The sequence below is a fragment of the Gavialis gangeticus genome, unplaced genomic scaffold (assembly GCF_001723915.1).
Source record: "Gavialis gangeticus isolate Ggan-Ray unplaced genomic scaffold, GavGan_comp1, whole genome shotgun sequence".
NCBI classification, from domain to species: domain Eukaryota; kingdom Metazoa; phylum Chordata; order Crocodylia; family Gavialidae; genus Gavialis; species Gavialis gangeticus.
Window position 1 is genome coordinate 27719990 of NW_017728993.1, and position 21576 is coordinate 27741565.

The following is a 21576-nucleotide window of genomic DNA, read 5'->3' on the forward strand; positions in this document are numbered from 1 at the left end:
GATGTAGAGGGAGCATTTCAGCATCGTCAGAGTTAGGAATTGAAGCCCCACTTGCTACGCCCCTAATCGCATACAAAGCACACTGATTTATACAATGTAGGACCAATATGAAAAAGGGCTTCAAATTATTTAAATACATTATTTCTAAAATTAAACACCTACAGAAAGTGGCTACCAGATCTCACATTTGAGAAACGGTACGTTCTCAAGCATTAAAGACTGCATTACATTGCACAGGGAAAGGAGGCGGCGTTCTGATTATTAGATGATCCGTAGTTATAGCAGTTCCTGCTCTTAGGCGCTGAAATTTGAATCCATAGCACGGACTGATGCACCTTTTTATTTTAATAGGTAAACACTCCTATTCTCAATTGTCTTGAAAGTTTGCAAAGGGAGCTGAGTTTCAAATTGCTGGGCCTTATGCATTGTGATTATACTGAATAGTGGGAAAGTGTACTCCTGAAGTCATGACAGCAAAGAAACAGCTTGGGCACTAAAAGCATGATTTGGACTTTGTTGCACAGGTAGCAGGAAAAGAAAGGTGATCACAATGCCTCTGTTGTAATCTTGATCCTGCTACTCAGTCAGACAGAGAACGACAATTAATTCATGCACCAAATCTTAAATGAATAATCGGGAAAGCAAGAGAAAGCATTAGTGAAATGAGACTTTGGTTTTTGCGCAACTTTTGTTCCATGTACTGTACTAGCAGCCTTAGAAAAACCTCCCTGGGCAGCAATAAGCACGTCACGGGACAGATGCCTGGCTGGAGTCTGATCTTTCTTCAAGCAGGTTAGGACACTCCACATAACGCTACGTCCCTTGGAAGATGTCAATATTACGCAGCTGTTGGGTGTCAAAAAACAGCCCCATGAGGGCAGGTTGGTGGCCTGCTTAAAGCAAGCTGACGAAGGTCTGGGCTCTGCACCTGCTTCTTTGCACCAAGTTGTTACTTCCTCAGGGCAAGCTGGGGAGCATCCCACCACAAGAATAAGGTGATCCAGTCAGTAACTGGTAAGGGCTTGGGGGTCCAAAGGCAGCCTGCAACCCACAAACACCCTCTGAACACAAGCAAGAGCAAGAGAATGTATTCCTGAAAGTAAATTTGTAGTTCAATCGGAGATCAGCCGATAGCAGTCACACGAGGCAGCATTTTCCCTCCAAACCATGGCTCAATTTTGAACCCAGCCTCTTGCAGAGAAAGGCACGGCCTCTCTCTAGTCAACCCTGTATTCTGCGGGGAGCGGGAAGAGCAAGCGAGCGAGCATGTGCGCGCTGTGCAATGCCGGAGCTTGGCGGTGCAGCGGGACAGGCAGTTGATCAAGTTTCAGTGCTCTGGCTGCTGCTTCCTCAATGGCACTTTTGTTCTGTTTAGAGATCGTTTTTCTTGCTTGCCTCCTCTCGTTAGGAAGCACTGCACTACTATATTGGTAGTTCATGGTTCAAACACTGCGAACCGTTGGGGAAAACAGCCTGTGGTGTTAGAATAATATATATTTATAGAAATCTGGCCACGGTGAACAAATGGTTTAGCTGGTAGCAGAACTTTTCACCTGAAAAATCACCCGTACACCAGACCCGTGGTCATCACAGCTCGCACTCTGCTGCATGCCCAAGTGGGCTGGGACGGTGCTATAGAAAGCTGCTGGCCACGCAGCAATGCTCGTCTGCCACCAATTCCCCTGCCTCAGCAGGTCCTGGGAGACCTGGACATTAACACTGCATTGATCACTGGGACTTGGCCGGGTCAACCTAGCTGTGCATGGCCGCTACCGAGGGGAGCCAAGGGGAAGGTGCCGAGCTGGCATCCCGACGCTGTCTTCAGCACATGCCTCCAGGAGAGCAGCAGCCTGGAGCCGCAGGCAGGACCCAGCTTCCCATCAGCAGTTCATTTCTGACCAGGCCGTTCACTCACTTGCAAATACCGCCGGGACACGGCCAACAGTGCAGCGCTGCGCAATGGCACATGGGTAAAAGTGACCGATGGGCCACGAGCTTGAAACGCCTCTCCCCCCCCGGGATGACATCTAACATCCACAACCTGCCAGCAGCCCCCAGCAGCCGCTTTCAAGAAAATAATCACTACTGCACCGAGGCCAGGAAACGTTTCCTCTTTTCCCTCAAGTGTAAAATCCCCTGCAAAAACAAATGCACTGCTCGGAGGCAGAAGACAGACAGCGTTCAACCTTCGGCCAGTAACAAGGATGAGGTCCAATATTTCTACCCACCAAGCCTAAGAGAGATTAGTTTTATCATTCACCAGGGAAGCTGCCCGCAGTATACACATCCTGCCTATACCCTGGTACCTCCGGAGGCACAGGTCCTTCCAAATCATGGCAGTGTGCTGCGAGACACTATTTTAGAGGGCCTCAGAAATGAACGCCCCCAACCTCTCTCCCTCTGAGGCGCACACAGGTGGAGCTTGCCTCTACCGTACAGGAATACGAAACGTCTTTCAGAGGTTTCGCAGAGGGAGTCTGTGAAGTTAGGTACGTTGTAGAAATGGAGGAGTCTCACGGACCAAGTGACAAACCAGAAAGAGCAGCAAGTTTAAGGCCGTCTCAGCCGGCGGGAGAAAGGAGGCAGCCCCGCGGCAGCACAACTCCTGTTTCTCTGGCATCCGTCTATTGTCACTGGACTGCAGCAGAGAGAGCCGCAGCAAACCATGGCACGGCACGGCACAGTGGCGTCATGGTATTTGCCTAAGAAAAGGTATAACGGTTAACCCTAGCCTTCACAAATGCTTCATTTGTATCTGCCATCACTAACTGCATTGCAATCAGTGTGTGGGATGGTTTTATTGTTTTTTAAATACACTGTGGCATGTATTCCTTAATTACACTTTAAACCAAGAATAAAGGTCAGGCGTACATACTTAGCAAAGGAGAGCAATAGAGACATCGTATGATCTGTAAACAGTTCTCATAATAACTTACTCAATTACCAATAGACCTTTAGACTTAAACATCTCATGGCCCCTTTCACATAGGGAAAACATCATTAAAACTGATTAAAACTGCTATTTTAGTCAAACTGCTTATCTAATGGTCGAGGAAAACATGGACTTGCAATTCTCTCCTTCAAAACAAAATGATGAAATCAACTGTTGCCCTTAGACTCAACGTAGAAAGAAAACACTTTCTAATCAGAGGCTCCAAAATCTATCCTCCCTTCTGTTAAGACAGTGTATTTGCATAATCACAGGACTATTTCAAAGAAACATTTTTCTGGTGGATAAACATAGCAGTTGTATGTGTACAGATACACAGAAATAGACTGAATTCCTTAATAAGAAAAAATATAAGTGGAATCCAGCTTTACAATTAACATCTGCTTTATCTTTTTCCAAGATGACATTTAAGCTATAGACACGTATGAGAGTGCTTTGTCTCACAATGCCATTTTCCCTGGGGCGCTCATGTCTCACTTCACTAAAATATCAGTGCACAAGGGCTCAAAACAGGCTTTACCTGCAGCAAAGACAACTCCCAGACTATCCATTTCTAACAGCATTGGAAAAGCAACACAGAGCAATATTGACAGATGGCCTCTCCCACTCTCCCTGCAAAAGACTTCACTTTGGCACCACCATCCCCACAAATTAGTCTTTGGGGAGTAGATGGATAACTATCCACTTCAGGCTTTTAAACCATCAAGAATTTGGTATTTAAGGAAAAAGTACACTCTAAATAGTATTTCCTGAAGACAACACATTGCCTCACAAGCCAGCAGCACAATTAATTCCTGTCTCCGGAACTACAACAATTGTGGGGTTTAGGCTGGCTGGATTTCTAAGCAATCTGTTCCAACTCTGGAGCTAGATTTTCAGAGCTTCAAAGCATCCCTAACGACAAATGAAATCAATAAGAGTTACTCTGGACCCTCCAGGCCACGTATACCGTTAAGTACTCCAGAGACCTATGGTGCTCCTTCCTGCAAACCTGGCTCCACCACTGGAAGTGAAAATGAACTTCTCAACACGCACGAATGGGGGATGGAGTGGGGGGGGAAGTCACAATTATCCTCCCTGTGTCTCAATTGGACACGTTTTACTTCTGCCCATTTTTAAGGCATGCGCATGTCTTAAAGCAGCCACCTTTCACTTGCCATCCCCTCCTTACCCGCCATTATGCAGGCAACTCACGCAGGCAAGCGGTGTGGCTCAGGGACTGCACCAGCCCACGTCTCTTGTGAAATGCCTGGTGTACTTTTCGGAGCCACAGAACCAAAAAAAGCAACAAAACAGGCTTTGATACCAACATGCAGGTTAGATAAAGAGGAAAATGCAGATGATGAATAGCTGGCATATGCAAATAGGTTGGTCCTCTTGCTGATGTGTTATGTTATTAAAAAGCTCATTTTAAATGGAAGGGAATGAAATTAAAAGTTCTTTCCATAGCAGGATACATCACCGCATGCGAACAACCACCACAGAGCAGCAACAGGTATGTGCCCGTACACGGGGGGGGGGGGAAGCCTGGGATACCACCTGACTGCAAATTTAAGCTGCAAATTATTCAAATGTATTGGAGTGGAGATGCTTCAGATCTGGGACAGACTTCCCAGAGCCTCCAGGTACTCCTGACACAGGGACACCAAAGAGGTTTCCAATCGAGTAAGAGCAACAGATGCCCAAGTCCCAGCCCTGCGAGCACCACGGCCAAGCGCAGAAGGCTGCGTCTTGGCCTTTGCAGCACCTGGCCCCTCCGAGCACAGTCAGGCTGTTCGCTGCAAGTAACAGAACATGCCCTTCCTTTTCCTGGCAAACGGGCAGCACTATATGCAAGAGAGAAACAACAATCTAGCCATTGTCTTGCTCCAACAGGATAATATCAGCCGCCCGATTCCCACTCGCCATGAGGAAGTCAGGGATGTACTTAGAGAAGAGACATCTACTCTGACATCATTTACGGACTGTGGATTTACCCTTGAGCCTGAATTTAAATTGAAGGCCAGCATGCGACTGTAATGGGAGTTCTCAATCTCAGGAAATCAATGTCCTCTGTGGCACGGTGTGTATCAGTGTGGGAATGTCATTACCAGGTGTGTTTAATTACTGCTATTACCAGCAATCAGGGAACGGCTGCAAGGCACTTGCTCTTCAGAGACAAGGCATCACGGCAATGGAGGGTGTTTCTACAATTGTAAATACTTCACCATCTGCAAAGTCATCTCATTTAAACAACAACCCCAGAAAGAGCCATTTATTTTTCCTCGCCCAACACATGCGTACGGGCACTTACACTGCCCGCACTACGCTGGTGCCCAAGTGTGTGCGGCAGGAGGGGCCTAATGCACATACAGCACAAAGAAAGAAACCAGAAGAAATCTGCACAGGCAGGATAGGATCTCTCACGGATACGATATGCGGCACATACTTGCATAAAAGCAAACACCGCTTCAACTGACAGTTGGCTGCGTCTGATCTGTAAACAGCAGCACACCCAAAAAGTAAGTCTAACATACTGCTTCCACTTTAAAACTAACCCAAGCCAACTGTTTATCACACAGACACACCACCTGCAAGGAAAAATTTCTCTGGAGCCCAGAAGAAGAGCGGAGCCACACATGCAATTCAGGCCTGAGCAAACCATAATTCCCATATTAAGATCCTTGACTATCCAAAGGGCTCCAGCAGAGATGAAGCTTTCAAAGTAATCAGTCCATCAGATAATGGTCGCAGCTGCTAATGTCTGCTCCCGTGCCAGGAAGCGGAGCCGACTCTGGAATCAGGCCTGGCATCGTGGGCAGAGCTTGCGCTGGAGATCTGAAACGTGGGCATCAGAAGCACTCAGCACGGCCTCATGCTGGGAGCTTTACCAACGCCTTCCCGGCAGCAAAGCCAAGCCAGCGCTGAGCACTCGTGAGAGCGGTGCTCCGGAGCCATTATTCAAGGCAAAACAACAGACAATCCTATGCCGCGTCTCCAGGCTGCTTCACGCAGACCGCCCCAGCAAAGCAGCGGTTCCCAGGACGGCATCGCAAGAGAAGGAGGCTCAACAAGCCATTCACAGGCTTAGTGGAGGATGGCGAGCAGAAGAGACTTGCACATTACTACCGCTTCCTTGGGGCTGCTGGGGAGGGCCGAGAAGCGAGGAGGAACAGAAGATGGCCGCGAGTCTCCACCCAGACAACGGCAGATCTCCAGGACTTCTACGGGAAAGCACACTGACCCCGAGGTAACAAATCCTCTCATTCGGTAAAGCACTCGGCCCCTCAAAGGGACAGCCCTCTGCTGCACCCCCGCGCATCCATGAAGAGTCTCACGGCCACGGCACACGAAGCCTGGTCCGCCATCGCTACGATGGACAAGGCTCTTTGGGTAAATGTGATCTCTTTCATTAGACCAACTAAATCATTGGAAAAGTTGTTCCTTGCTAGCTGATTTGTTCTTCCCTACTAAGGTGGGAAGTTTGGGCATCTCTAGAGGCCAGTGTGAGATGCTGGGTTGATGCCTGTAAGTGCAGGTGTCACGCTGTACCAACAGCCCTGGTAAAGGGCCGCTCCAAGCGGCGAGCTACCAGGAGTGAGACTTCCTCCCCGGCACGTCTGGGCTCTTCGGCATCTCGCCCCTCGGAGAGCTGCAGTGCTGCTTTGCTTTCTCAGCAGCCACAGCAACAGGGAGAGGACGGCATGGGGAGAGTGAATACAATTCTGCTTCCCTGGAGGGAACAGGGACCATCTGTCCACTGGCCATGTGTCAGGGACCTGCTGCATGAGCCCTGCTGGTCCCCAATGGCCTCATCTACAGGGCATGGCGCCTTGCTGGGAACAGACGCTGCAACACGTCCCCGGCTGCACAGGGGAAACCCACAAAGAGGCGGCTGAAGAAAGGAAACCGGGACAATACCATCTTCTACCCGTGGATGAGAAGCCCGGGATAGAGCAGCCATGTCCAGAAAGCAGGGAAAGCTCTTTGCAGCCCTTGCGCTAAAACCGGGTGGCTGGCAGGGGAGAGTGTCCAGGAGGCCATCCCCCAAGAAGGGCCCAGACACTGTTTTCGGAGTTGAGAAACCAAAGAAGCGGCCTCTACTGTCAGAGCCCATGGACTGAAGGCAGGAATGGGGCTCCAAGCAGGGGCAGCGGGAGCACCAGCAGGTCTGATGATCCACGGAGGTAAGACGAAAAGAGGAGACTCCAGCCCGGAAGCTGCCGAGTCCTGCGCTGTAGAGCAGCCTGGCGCCGCGCGGGATCCGGGAACTGCTGGGTGAGACGGGGAAGGGCAGAGGTGTGTGATACTCGCTGTACCCCACGAAGTGCACACATTAGATATGATGCCATACCATCCTTCCCTGGAGCCTGTACAGAAAATCCTCAAACAATTACAACCCATACTAGAAGACCCAATTGTTAAGGAGATTTTCCCAAAACCACCCATCCTAGCATTCAAACACGCACCGAACCTCCCCAGTCTCATCACCAGAAGCAAACTTCCTATGGCCCAAAGCATACCGAATGGATCCAGACCATGCTGGGACAAGAAATGTAATTCTTCGACCGACACCCCTGATGCTCACCGTGCATCACCGGACACACTGGGGTGAGGGTCTCGGTTCTGGAGCCACAGCAACAACCTGCTGTGAGCAGGTGATGGAGGCAGTGCCAAGGAGCACTTCAGGTGCACGTGCCGATCTACTAGGTGCCAACACCGCAGTCCCATGGTTCTCGACCTCTTGAAAGACTCACAGCACCCCTCAGACAATGCTGGCTCTTCATTTCCCCTCATTCTTTCACTAAGAAAAATCCCAGAGCAATTCTTCTGTTGCAAAAACTCGGAAAGACCCCAACAGGTCAGGACATTTTTCACACTACTGATTCCTATCGGAAAGCTCAGGGTTGATCCGTGAATAATAGGTACATATTTACACACCTAACAGTGGCAATGTTAAGCAGCACGCTTAAGAGGCTCTCATGGCACCCTGGTTGAGAATCGCCACAGCAGTCAGTACAAAGTGCCTGAACTGACACGAGGGCGGAAACGGAGACTCATGCAATGAGGCATCAAGCGGCAGACCAGCAGTGCCATCCCAGAGAAGAAAGGAGAAAGAGTGAAAACTACAAAGCCCCCTAAAGAAAAGGTAGAAGCGAAACTCTTGTGGGCACACATGAGACACGGGCAGACTTTTCAGAAGGCTGTCGGTCAAACGGCCGAAGATGAGCAGTGATGTCCTACCCCAGGTGCAGGCCAAGGGCAAAGCAGGAAGCACATGCAAAGCACCAGGAGAACAGGGAGCACGCAGCTGCTCAAGCAAGAAGTCTCCAAGTTTGAGGGCTAACAGTACATGCACACTAAGACGCAGGTACTGCACCCACACACACCTGGTGCGGGACACGCAGGTGGGCACACAGCCAACGAGCAACCTGCTTTGTCCCTGTCTGGGTGCTGCAATGACAAGGAAGTCTCCAACGGGGCAATGAAGAGAACTCGTTTTCTTTACTGAAAGCAGCCATAATTAGGAAGTGATGGATGTCACTAGTAAAAATGAGTGATGCTCTTCAGGATCTCTCTCATCTGTAACTGTACTGTTTTCAGATAAAATAACTCTTTCTGTCAGACGGTGTCAGGACCGTCTACAGCCAATCAGTCACTCCGCTATCCGGTGGAAAATATGATGCACTTGTCATAATATCTAGACCTTACAGTTTACAGACTCACTATCCTGGCGCTCTGCACGTGCTTCCTGCTTCATCAATTAGGCTCCATCAATCCCGACAGGTTGATGGGCGGCACCTCCAGGGTGAACAACCAAGCCAAACCGCCCCAAAACAACCGTCCAAAGTTCTTTCCCGTACCGCACAAATGGCACACTCCCCGAAACCGCTGAAAACAGCATTCAACAGCTGGCAACAGCTATAATCAACAAAACTCAATAGACACCTCTGCTCCTTGCCTCTGTGCAGTGAATGGTGGAGCAGACCCACTGGAAGAAAACACTTGGAAAAAACCATGGACAGTTAGTAACAAGATTCATTTACAATTCAGCCAGACACCTCCAAAACGAGATTCAGACTCCCACGCTCTTCATTATAGGGCTTTCATTCTGCAGGGAAAAGGAATACATTATATAAAACCATTAGCCCAGGCCACACAGATGGTCCTCGAGTCTCTAAACCATGGCAGAAGCACCAGGAAGCACTGTTCCAATGGACAGGCAGGGCCTGCGCTGCGCTCGCGAGCAGAAGGAATTAGTCCCCAAAGACAGTCCCGGCTATCAGGGAAGGTAATCTTGACTCAGCCACACCTCCAACCGAGGTAGCCTTATTAATTTAATGGAACTAGTTAAAAAAAAGGGCATCTGTATGATTAAGAAAATGGGGATAGATGAACAAGACAGACAATTAGTCTTTGAGAGTGTACAATCTGGTCCTCTGTTGAGAGCACAGCTCCGTTTTTAAGTGATTAATTCAGACCCTGAAAGACTTTAGTCTCAATTCCTCAATAATCTAAATCAGCAAAACCCTTTCAAGAAAAGCAATTCCATTTAATTGTTGATAAAAGTTCATGAAACAGAGTGCCATTCATAAGGCAGAACTTACCACTTCCAGGAGCCTCCTTATAAAATTTCACTGAGCTAACAATCAAGTTTCAAAGGTTTCATTCCATAGATTCATTCTTGATCTTTAAACAGTTTATGAATATTAATATTTAACAATTGTGCAGTGTGGATTGGGTGTCACTGGAGACACTGGAAGCTCATGGCTATCAGGCTGTTATGAGGAATGGGGCATCGCAGGCTCTAGTCATGTGCTTTCATGGTTTATGGCAACAGAAGATGAGCTACCTCTCTGAGCACGTACACGTTGCACCCGGTTCTGTGCAGCAGGATCTCCACCAAACACTCGGCACAATATAATGCAGACTTGCGCGGTTTCATCAGACACAAATATTACAGCACTTCTGTGGTAATTTCAGGGTATACGCGCAAGTATAAGCTTGACACCAAGACTGAGCGACAGCGTCCAAACAGCATGCGTGTAGATTGACTGGGGTGGGGGAAAGTCAGCAAACCAAACACAGGAACATAACAGGAGATGCTGTGCAGCGCTTAGGACTCAAACATCTTCTTGAACACAGGCACCACCATTCTTTAGTGGGTAAACCATGTTCAAGAGGACAAGGGGGACCAAGCCCTTCGGAGTCGCAGCGAGCCAAACCCACAGCAGACCAGACGGGTTGCGAAGAGACCGTGACAGTCTGCGCTCCACAGGGGCTCGCTTGCACATCACCACGGACTGGGTCTCTGGGCAAGGCAGGCAAGGAGAGAGAGGGTCGGCAGATGTGCTGCTAGGGACACGTAGGAGCTGCCTCCTGGGGAGACGAGGCACAGGTGGCGTGAATGCTGCTCCGCCTGAGGAGGAGCTGCCAGCAGGTGCGGTGCCCCCTCCACGAGTCCCATGGCACACCGGCCTGCTGCCCAGGCTAGGCACCAAGCAGGGGAGTGTGCAGCGAAATGCCGAAGGCCCAGACATGTGCACACAAGTACACACCACAGCACTTTCCAACACCACGCATTTGAGTTCACTCCAACATTGTTCCCAGGAGTGGCCCCAGAGGCCCCGTGCTCTGCACAGACGCTGCCTCCTATAAAACACTTGGCAGATTACTGTCTTTGTCGACAAAATTCAGGCAGCGCAAAGGGAACTCTACCAAGACTTCTGTTCATTTGCACCTATTTTTTTCATTACTGGATGATATTCTCCTTTGACAGAGGCTTACTAGCTAACTGGATCTCTGAATCCACATCTGTTTTGTACAAAAAGGTTGAAGAACTTCACACGCACTAAACTCATGGTGCTATCTACAAATACAAAATGGGAAGGCCAAAACAAACTTCCTGCTGGAAAAAAGATTCATCTCAGGACAAAAAAAAACGCAAGAAACTTTGTGTTCTGGTGCAATCAGCCATCAATAACAGATGCCCAAACAATGGGAGGGAACTAATACTGTGTTGGTACTGGCCAGTTCGGAAACAGACATTATCTGCTTCGACTCTGAGAGACAGCGCCACTGCAGCAACAGAAAATACCAGGAATAGTGCTTAAAAAAAAAAAGATTTCTGGAGAGCTACAAAGTTAGAAATGTCCCAACTACTTGCATCCAAAGGAGCAAGTACATTAAACATACACACTGGTACTTTCAATTAAGCAACACACTGAGTCCAGGGATTTAAAAAAAGGTGAGTAAACATCTATTTCCTCTTAAAGCTTGGTGCATAAAATCAATGTCATTATGTTAAATATGGGCAATATCCCAAAGGAGACAATCCTACAACAAAAATCCTGAACCTCTCTATCTCTTACACTGGGGAGTCTGCAGTTGCTGCACAGCAGATAATTGCTCCCAACCTGGAGCACGGGGATGGATCGCAGGCATCTCTCAGTCAGTATTGTGGTCAGCTTGTACACAGAAGGAGACAGACTTTATCGATGATCATAAATTAACCTTCAAACTGACAAGAACCAGTGAATTTTCATGGAAAAAGCCAGCCTGGATATGATGCAGAAACAAGTATGGTCCACTTTGGTTTCATACTAACAATAGAAGAAAGGATCACAAGTGCCCCCAAGCCGGGACAAAACGTCCCCTTGTCCCGGCAGTTTCACTTGCTCCTATTTGACGAGGTCGAATGGTTAGAAACTCCTCCAAGACCGTTTCAGGCTGGACATAAGGAAGAATTTCTTTACTGTCCGAGCCCCCAAGGTCTGGAACAGCCTGCCATCGGAGGTGGTTCAAGCACCTACACTGAACACCTCCAAGAGACATCTGGATGCTTATCTTGCTGGGATCCTATGACCCCAGCTGACTTCCTGCCCCTGGGGCGGGGGGCTGGATTCGATGATCCTCTGGGGTCCCTTCCAGCCCAAACGTCTATGAAATCTATTTGCTTTGTGTTAACTGTATATCCCCCAATCCCAGTGCTTGCTTTGTGTTCACCCCCACGGCCAGCCACAATCCCAGAAACTAAGGGCTGGAAGAGACCTCAGGAAAGGACTTAGTCCAAGTGCCTGCATAGGGGCAGGGTGAAGTATATCGAGACCACCCCAAAAGGCATTTATCTCGCTCTTTAAAACTTCCAGTAAAAAAAGACACCACAGCCCCCTCGAGCAGCCTGTTCAGCACTTCACCGCACTAACCAGTTAGAAAGTTTTTCCTATCTATCCCGAGTCACCTGTACTCCAGATTAAGCTGATCTTGCTTCCTGGCGTTCCCTCAGCCACTGGATCACCATCTCCCTTACAACAAACACCCTTACACGTAGCGAAAGGCTCACCTTGCCCCTCGGCCTAGACAAACTATACAAACCTCATTCCCTGCAGTCCTCCTGCCCAGCCACCTGTTCTCCATTTTGTCCTGGAGCATTGCATTCCTCTTTCCCAAATGCAGACCTCTGCACTTGTCCTTCCTTAGCTGCATCTTGTGGGTTTCAGACCATTTCTCAAGATCACTTTTTATTCTGACCCTGACTCCCAGAGTCAACCCCTCTCAATGTGGGGTCAGCCACAAATTTTTAAGTGCGTTCTCTAGCGCAGGGCTCCTGGGCTGCATCTGGACCCCACCGGCAGTGGCCCTGCGTGCGGGGCTGGGCAGAGGCAGCGTAGGACCCAATCCCCCTGCACAGAGGGCAGCAGAGGCAGCACGTGGTCCCGGGGCACCGGTCCTGGCGCGGGGCAATGTAGGGCTGCCAGAACCTGATCCGCACGCGCAGGGCCGGGCAGACGTAGCACAGCGCCCAGAGGCCCCAATGCCCAGTGTGGCACGGCACCCAATCCCAGTGCTGGGCGTCGGGCTGGGAAGGGGCAGTATGGGGTCCAGGGGCCCTGACCCTAGCGTGTGGGGCCAAGCAGAGGTGGTGCAGGGTGCCAGAGCTCCTGTCCTGGCATGCGGGGTCCATGCAGTCTGGATCAAGGTGTGTGGGCCCAATCCTTGTGCTGAGGCTCCAATCTAGCCAAGGACAAGCCCCACACTACTCATTTGGCCCTCTGGGCCAAAAGGTGGAGCACCACTGCTCTAGTCCATCATATAATTAACAAAGATAACGAAGAGAAATCAGGCCAGGAACAGAATCCTATAGGAACCCCCTTGAAGTGTCCTCCAGTTTGACGGTAAAATGTACTTACTCTGAGCGTGGTTTCTCAGCCAGCTGTGCACCCGTGTTGCAGCAACGTCATTGTAACCACGTCCCTAGATGGTTTGTGAGACTGTCGTGCAAGGTTGTCACAAGCCTTCCTAAAGTTCGCAGAGGTGACACTTACTGCTTCCCCTTCTCCGCGAAGCCGACTGCCACGTTAAAAAAGGAAATCGTATGATCTGTTCTTGACAAAGAGCGACTGGCTGTTTCTTATCCCTGCACTGGGGGCTGGGGTGGCACAGGCACTACGGCACGTGGCAGACATGGCACGTGGCTGACAGCCCAGAGGTTGCACATTTGAGACCGTAGCAGAAGCGCTTACGGTGCAGCCCTGTCGGATTCCCAGACATCAAAAGAAGATCACTTCACTTGTAGAGTCACAGACTGGAAGGGACCTCGCAAGATCATCAGGTTTAACACCCCCACCCTAGGCAGGAAAGACAACCAGGGTGAGGTCTCCACTTGAAGATTTCCAGGGTAGGTGATTGCACCGCGCTGGTGGGAGATTATTCCAGTCTGGACACCCTGACCAGGAAGAAGTTTTTCCTAGTGTTAAGCCTGAAGCGGTCTTCCAGGAGTTGTTCACCGAGTCCTTGATGTACGCCTCTGATGTAGCAGTAAGCTGCTACCAAGTCCCCTCTCAGCCTCCTCTTTCTTAGGCTGAAGAGGCCCAAGTCCCTCTGCCTTTCCTCGTATGGCTTGCTGTGTACAACTCTGATCACACGGGTGGCTCTTCTCCGGTCTCTCTCAAGCTTGTCCACGTCCTTGCTGAAGCGTGGCGCCCAGAACCAGACGCGGTGCTCCGGCTGCGGTCTCACCAGCACCGAGCAGAGGGGAAGAATCCCCTCCTTGGTTTTGCTGGAGACGCAGACACATCGACTGATGCATGCCAGGGGATTGTGTGTCCTGCTGGATACAGCATCGCGCTGCTAGCTCATGTTCACACTGTGGTCTGTTATTACCCCCAGGTCCCTTTCATTCGTGGTGCTGGTCAGTTTGGTGCCGCCAAGCCTGTAGGCGTTGGGGGTTGCTGGTCCCGAGGTAGAGCGCTTCACATTTCTCAACGCTGAACTTCATCAGACCCTGATCTCCCCAACTCAACAGCCTGTGCAGGTCTGCCGGTATCTGCAGCCTATCTTCAAACATGACCGCGCTTCCCCATAACTTGGTGTCGTCCACGAACCTGGCCAGCGAGCTCTTCACGCCCACATCCAAGTCATTGATAAAGATGTTGAAGAGCACTGGACCAAGCACAGACCCAAGGGACACCACTGGCCACTTCTCACCAGGACAACACAGATCCATTCACCTGAACTCTCTGGGTCCTGCCCCGCAGCCAGCTTCCTACCCCCCCACCCCCGACTGTCAAACAGTTGAGCCTGCAATCCTCCAATTTTCCCATGAGATCATGGGAAACCAGATCAAAGGCCCTTTAGAAGTCAAGGTATATAATGTCGACCTCCTCTCTCTCATTCAGGTGATGAGTTACCTGGCCGTAGAAAGAGATGAGGTTGGTAAGACCAGATCTGCCCGTGACGAAGCCGTGCTGGCTGTCGTTCACAACCCTACCTTCTCCACGCGTATTGCACACGGACTCCTTGATTAATTTTTCCAGGATTTTCCCTGGGATAGAAGTTAGATTAATTGGCCTATAGTTGCCTAGGTCCTCTCTCCTCCCCTTCTTGAAGGTGGGTACAATACTGGCCCTCTTCCAGTCTGGCCCAAACACCATGGGTTTTGGAAGAGTTTCGCCAGAGGTCCTGAGATGACTTTGACCAGCTCCTTCAGCACTCTTGGATGAAGGTCATCTGGTCCTGCTTATAAATGTCTAACTTTTCTAACTGATCACGCACCAGCTCAACATTAACAGAAGGAAGGTGGTCATTCCCACCACGCCCATTCTGAACCTTATCTAGGATGATTTTCCCCTTAGTCCGGTGAAATACCGAAATAAAGTAGTCACTCTGGAGTTCAGTTTTCTCCTGTGTGTCGGTAACCAGCTGTCCCAAATTGTTAAGCAATGGTCCCACGCTTCCATTTGTTGTCCTCCTGTTCCTTATGTATCTAAAGGAGGACTTCTTATTGACCTTCATTTCTGTTGCTAGTTTAAATTCAGTTGTCGCCGTAGCCTTTCTAATCAACAAGTGCAGGTCGTTGTTGTATAGTCCTCCTTGGGGCCTACCCCAGGTTTCCATGTCTGTATGCCTCTTTCTTGTTTTTCAAGAGGACCATGATATTCCTATTAAACCAAGAGAGTTTACCAGCCCTTCTGGTACTTTCCTCCACATGGGAATGGACGTCTTTTGGGCTTCGAGGATCGTGTCCTTGAGGAACGACCATTCTTCATGCACTCCTTTCACCTTCGGTCCCTGGTCCCGCAGCACTTCCCTTACTATTGCCCTGAGCCTGTTGGAATTCATTTTTTTGAAGTCCAAAACTACAACCCTGCTAACTGATTTGCCTGCCTTGCAACAGATAGTGAACGTGACCGTTTCATGGTCGCTCTCGCCCAGACTACCCTGTACATTCAAGTCACTCACCAGATCGTCTCCTTTGGCCAAGACCAAGTCTAGGAGAGTGGTACCTTTGGCTGGCCCATGCACCTCCGGAGTCAGGTAGAGCTCTTCAATACAGGTTGGGAAGGAGCAGAACCGATCCGACTTAGCCAAGCATTCCTCCCAAGAAGTGTGTGGGCAATTGAAGTCACCCATGATGACTATGTCCCGTGCGCTTTTTTTAAAAACAGTTTTGGAAGCAATATAAACAGTCTCATGCTTCAGCGCATAAAACCAATGAGTGACAAGTGGGGGTTACAAGGAAACTTCCCCTGTAAATAGGATATTTGCAAGTGCCTACTACAAGGTTTCTGGCATCTTCCTCTTAATTGTCTGGCTCTAGCCCCTGCTGGAAATAGGGTATCAGCCTAGCCAGACCACTGGTCTCATGCAGCCGGGCAATCCTCACTTCTCTATGTTCCCAACAACTGGAGATGCAGCCCCACAAGAGACTTTGGCAAAGATTTTCAAGCACAATTACTGATCCAAGTGCCTCAATGTCTAATAAGCCAAATTTGAAAGTATGTTAAGGAAACCAGTTTTCAAAGATATCCTGAGCACCTGGGAAAATTGTTTAAAAAAGCCTGGTCTCCATCCCACCTTCACCTTTGCACTCCATGGAGAACACTCCTCCCATAGAAATCCAGCCGTATCCTCAACAAGACCAAAAGGGACTTTTGGTGTCGCCATCCGTGTTCACAGCATAGCAGGTCTGTATGCTGCTCCAGGTGCACAAGATCACACTACCACCGCTGGCTCTGGAATATGGATCTGTGGGCACACTTATTACTAGAAGAGCTAGTAACAACCACGTCGTTTCCTCACAACATACTGAAACCTGCTCTCAGTACAGTCTATCAAAAGCTGTTAGTTTTTACAAGGCATTAAAAACAAAGCCTGGTTTCCCACCTCGTCATATCAAAAAGAATTTTTTCCCCCAACTCAGGCACATCTTTATTTGTGCCTAATGCAGGTATTACCATCCGTCAGCCCTTTCACACTGTCTGTCTCTGCTGAAAACTGTCCATAATTAGAAGAGTCCTTGAAAATTATCTTTGTACTACAACGGGTGAAGACATAAAGAAGGAACAGAAAAAAGGCACATCCGCTGAGATGCCAGTAATTTTCTACTCTTGTTGTTCCACTTCGCCACTGTAAAATTTCAAACGCTAGCCTAGCTGAGCCTGGGAACGGTGTAACTGTTCAACAACAGTATGGCAAAACCTAATTATTTCAGGAAGCTTTAGGGATCCATGGTCTTCCTGAGAGTATGTGAGGCACGTCCCTCTGTGCGTGGAGCTCTGCACCTGGAGAGCCCACAGCTGAGCACCGCTGCCTGCGTAACAATTCCCAGCTGTTGTCACAACACGACTAGAGAAAAAGCAGTGGCAATTTATGGCCCTTTCCTCTGCGTCTTAGAAACTGTCCTGTGTAGCTTTGCCACCACACTCCTCTCTTGGTCTGTAACCCCATCCAGCAACGCTCTCAAGCCAAGCTCGAGCTCGTCTGGTATTAGATAACCAAATACCCAGACTGTATTCCCAAAGGAGACCTCGGCACCAAAACGCCTTCTGTGCACAGACTTGTGCATCTTGTATTTCTAATGAGATCAGCATTTGTCTTGGGTTTAACACACACATACAGTGTGGCAGCTATTCAAACCCACTGCTCTAGAGTGCTAGCAAATGCTGACTGTGTGATATGACACAGTTAAATTGCCAATTATGATGATTCTACAGTCACCTTTGTTGTATAACCTTCAGGTAGCAAAATTCATTCATTCATTAGGTAATATGACAAAACAAGCATCACCAACAAATATATAGATGAAACAAAAGAAGCGGAAAAGAACAAAAGGTTAGCACTTGCGTTAAATGTTGTAAATATGGTTAAATCTTGCACCCTCTTCAAAAAACAATATTAACAGGCATCCAAGATGTTCAGTTTTCAAAACACAGTCCCAATGTCAAAGAGCTAATCGCACAACTTCAGAGCAAAGATGAACTCCTCTATCAGTGAGCTCCAGTTCAAATTTGCATTTTAACATTTTTTTTAAAAACAGAACACCAGCTACTCCCCTTTCCATCGCACATTATGTGAAACCAGTGATAACTCCACCAGTTCCCCCCGCCTTTGGGCATCAAACACGTTAGCAAGTAGGAAGAACTATAGGGTCTCACTGTCAATACCTGCTTTCTAAATCCAAAGGATCTTCAACAGCCATGCAAAGGATGCCGGGATATGCCCATGGGTTCAGCTAATATTGTGATATTTTCATTTGACGGCTGGCCAGAAGGTACTGTTCATCATATAACAGTCAAAAGTAACCAGCACTTTATTGTTTTACATTAAGTATTAATATGCTCCAGCCAATAAAGCATGTTACTGGTATATAATTGAGTCACTCTAAATTGATTATGTTGGGTACAGCGAGTATACAAATACACAACTAAACACAATCCTTTTGGGGGAAACTTGTTATCCAAACACATTCCAAAATCCACATCTGCCCCAAAAGAATAATCCCTCGCAGTATTGAGAGGGGACAATGATTATCACTGTTTTGCCATCTGGAATCAGAGCTGGGAACATGGGTCACAAAGGGATGCCCCATTTAAAATACACATCCCAAACTTGCTGAAACTCCCGAACTCCAAACACTGCCATCCGCCCATGCACAAATGCTGCCCAAGGACACACATTTCTGAAGGAAACCCTTCTGCAATGTGTTTTCAAACAGCGTTTACATTTACAGACCTTCACTTCACTTCATTTACTCACTTCAGCACCACAAGCTTCAAAAGCAAAGTGCACGTTGTGACATTCCTGGAAGAGCAACAATGCGATGATTTAAAACAATGAGGAGAGAAGGCTTCGGAGTGCAATGCAGTCACCAGGCCTTACAAACCAATGTGAATTCTGCTAACCTAGGTTACGATTCATCTTCAGGGGCTCTTCTGTAAAATCACTCTTCTCCTTTGGAATCAGCCTAGATGATCAAGAAGAAAAGCTTTGAAAATGCCCCCTTTCTTTTTCCTGTTCCCACTTATCTGAATAGCAGGGGGAGGAAAACGTGGGGATTTTTCTGCTCAACTCACACTGGTTTTATTAAGGAAACAGTTTTAAAGACAAAAATACCCACAGTTAAACTATGACCTAGATCAGCAAGAGTCTGCACAATTTAAAAGGTGACTTTTACAGCAACTCAAACCACACTTCCAGCCACATGCTGCGGCTGCAAGACCTGTCTACTTTACCCACCACTTTTCTTAGATTTGCAGAAAACCTAGATTCACTTCAAGATCCAGGGAATGACAACTACTCCAGACTCGCAAACACTTCCAGCCTGGTGAGTTACACCCGTGGCCAGGACGCACTACCAAACTGGGAAACACTTGGAGGCTCATCTCAGCCAACACTTCGCTGAAGAAGAGGAACGCCACATCTGGATGACAAAGGAAAGTTAACACGGGATGCTGATTCAGATGGTGCTTGTAGGCTCTCTCTTGGATCACCCTCTCTCAAGCGTACCAACAGTCATCTTCGAAGTCGGCCGGCGGTGCAAGCTCCCCAAGTATAAAACTAGACTTGGATGATTAGTAGAACAAGGGGGTCGGGTCTCCCTCCCTCCCATGCTTTAGGGGCCTGCTCCTGGCTCCTCACAGCATACATTCCCAAACGCAGGCAGCACCGCTCCCCTCCGAATCAGAGAGGTTCAAAGCTCTCTGCTGCTGTGCTTCAGGCTACAACCATGCAGAGCAATCACGAGGCCAGTTAAAGACCCGCGGGTGCCACACACGGTGGCCAGGATTGGGCGGCACCATGGAGCACCCACAGCCCTCAGCATTGTGCTTACCAACCCGCTGGAAAGGCGGGTGGCAGCACCAGCCATGCTTTGACTCCATGCGTACATACCCGAGCATTGCTCCTGTCTACCAAGACTTCCTAAACTTATTAGACACCAACCTGTTAAACTTGGGCTCATCTAAAAAAAACACAACAAACGCCAAGCTTCCAGGGCTCCTTGCCAATATGCTCCCCTCCGTCCCATTTTGTTCTTTGAAACGCACGGTTTTTTGGCACCCACCATCCCATTCATACCGTCTTTAGATTACACTTTTCTGACCAGAACTGCGTACACCAGCTTCCCAGTACTCTCTCCTACATCCTTTGCCAGTTGTCTGCTTGTACACCATCTGTTCCTGCAAATGCTTGCATCTTGAAAGTTTCGACTCTCTTCTAGCTTCACTGTTAACATACCAGACTCTTCTCACCTTCCCCAAGACAGCGCCAGCAGCACTTGAGAAATGCTTGCAAACACACGCACGCTATCAAGACCTTCCTCCCATAAGCACTCCAGATTTCACTTGGGCAGCTTGACCAATTTTGGATTTTACAGACTCCTATTTCTTTTTCCAAACAGTGGCAACCTATTTAATGAGCTTTAGCTTCCCAACTACACTCTACAAATACTGAGCTGAGCAGTGTATGTAGCCTAATTGACTGCTAAGGTCACCGGCCAACTCTTTAATCTTATTTAATACAGCTTGAGATAGTTTGTGAGTCAGTAGAATTTTTATTCTTACAGGCAGGAAACAACATAATATATGTTAGTGAACAGAAAACTATGATGCAATGTGTATATTTTACAGAATGTTAAGTTAGAAAAACGGCCTGAAATGTTCCCTTTTTAGTGTCACCATCTTTAATACTGTTGCTTGTTTTAATAGACAAATAAGATATTAAATTGTGAGATTCTGCTGATACATTATGAATAGGCATTTGTAAGGCTAACAGGTCCCAAAGAAATGTTTGAAGGCAATAGAAGTCACGCAGTAAATACCAACTTGTTGAAGAAGTAAAGGAAAAGCTCAAGGGAAGCCTAAACTAAACTTCCTCACTTTAAAAGAAAAGGAATTTTTCAGGCTGCTACCCATGATGGTTGATTTTATGATGTCAATCACAGCTTAGTGTGCACAGTTTGCTGGAACCGGGCAAAACTGTTTGAAAAAAGTATCAGCGTCACTAATCAGACAAGAGATCCCACTTCTGGGAGAATTTGAGAGTGCAAAGTCAGGCATTTCAGATGGCCTGGAATGACCTCTGAAAAGTAACACCAGTTAAACTGCATTTATACAGAAACATGACCAAGAAACTTTGCACCTGCCCAGACACGAACATAGCTTTGCACCGATGATGAAAACACCCAAGACAGCACAACAGGTAGCAAATCTCTGCACTGCTTTAAGTGACTGAGGTAGTGATCAGCAGACGCAAGGGTAAACGCAGCACCACACACAAGCCTAGGCAGGTTTGCGCAGGAAAAACTGACTACAGAAAAACTCCAAAACACTCCTGAGAAGACCTAGACATTTTAAGGATTTCATATCATACAAGCAGGCTTGTTGGGATTTTCAAAAAGACTCTTCAACTCATCTGTAGCATTATTAAAAGAGGTCATCAACAACCCTAACTATTTTCACGAGGTCTTTCCTATGCAGGTTCTGGAAAGCCCATCAGTAGGAAAGCGCCTTGGTGACTGAGACAACAGACTCGACGCTGGCAGTCAAGCTCCAGGGGCTGGCTGCCCTACAGATTTCGGGCATGAGACCTGCCTCGGTTCCCCGCCTGTAAAGTGGAGGCAAGCATGCTTTCCTACCTCACAGGAATGTTCTGAGAATAAATCCATACATGCCCAGGAAACGCTCAGAGACTACGGTGACACAGGCCATAAAAATACCTAGGGAAAGAAAAGAGAGAAAAGTAAATCTCCTGAATGCAAGTGAACTCACAGCACTGTAAGCATCTGATCACAGTATCTTCAGATTGCCTTTGCACCATGACGGTGACTAATGCTACCAATGGGCACTGACAACCCTCCAAACCCAGCA

General features: G+C 48.3%; 1 protein-coding gene across 8 annotated transcripts in view; it reads right to left on the bottom strand.

The window, feature by feature from the left end:
- PTPRF (protein tyrosine phosphatase, receptor type F) overlaps positions 1-21576 on the bottom strand; it is a 409931-nt gene that overhangs the window by 335459 nt on the left and 52896 nt on the right. For all 8 annotated transcript variants that reach the window (XM_019501453.1, XM_019501457.1, XM_019501455.1 and 5 more), the window contains exon 2: positions 21345-21425. The gene's annotated coding sequence lies outside the window, so the exon portion shown is untranslated. The remainder of the gene's footprint in view (positions 1-21344; positions 21426-21576) is intronic.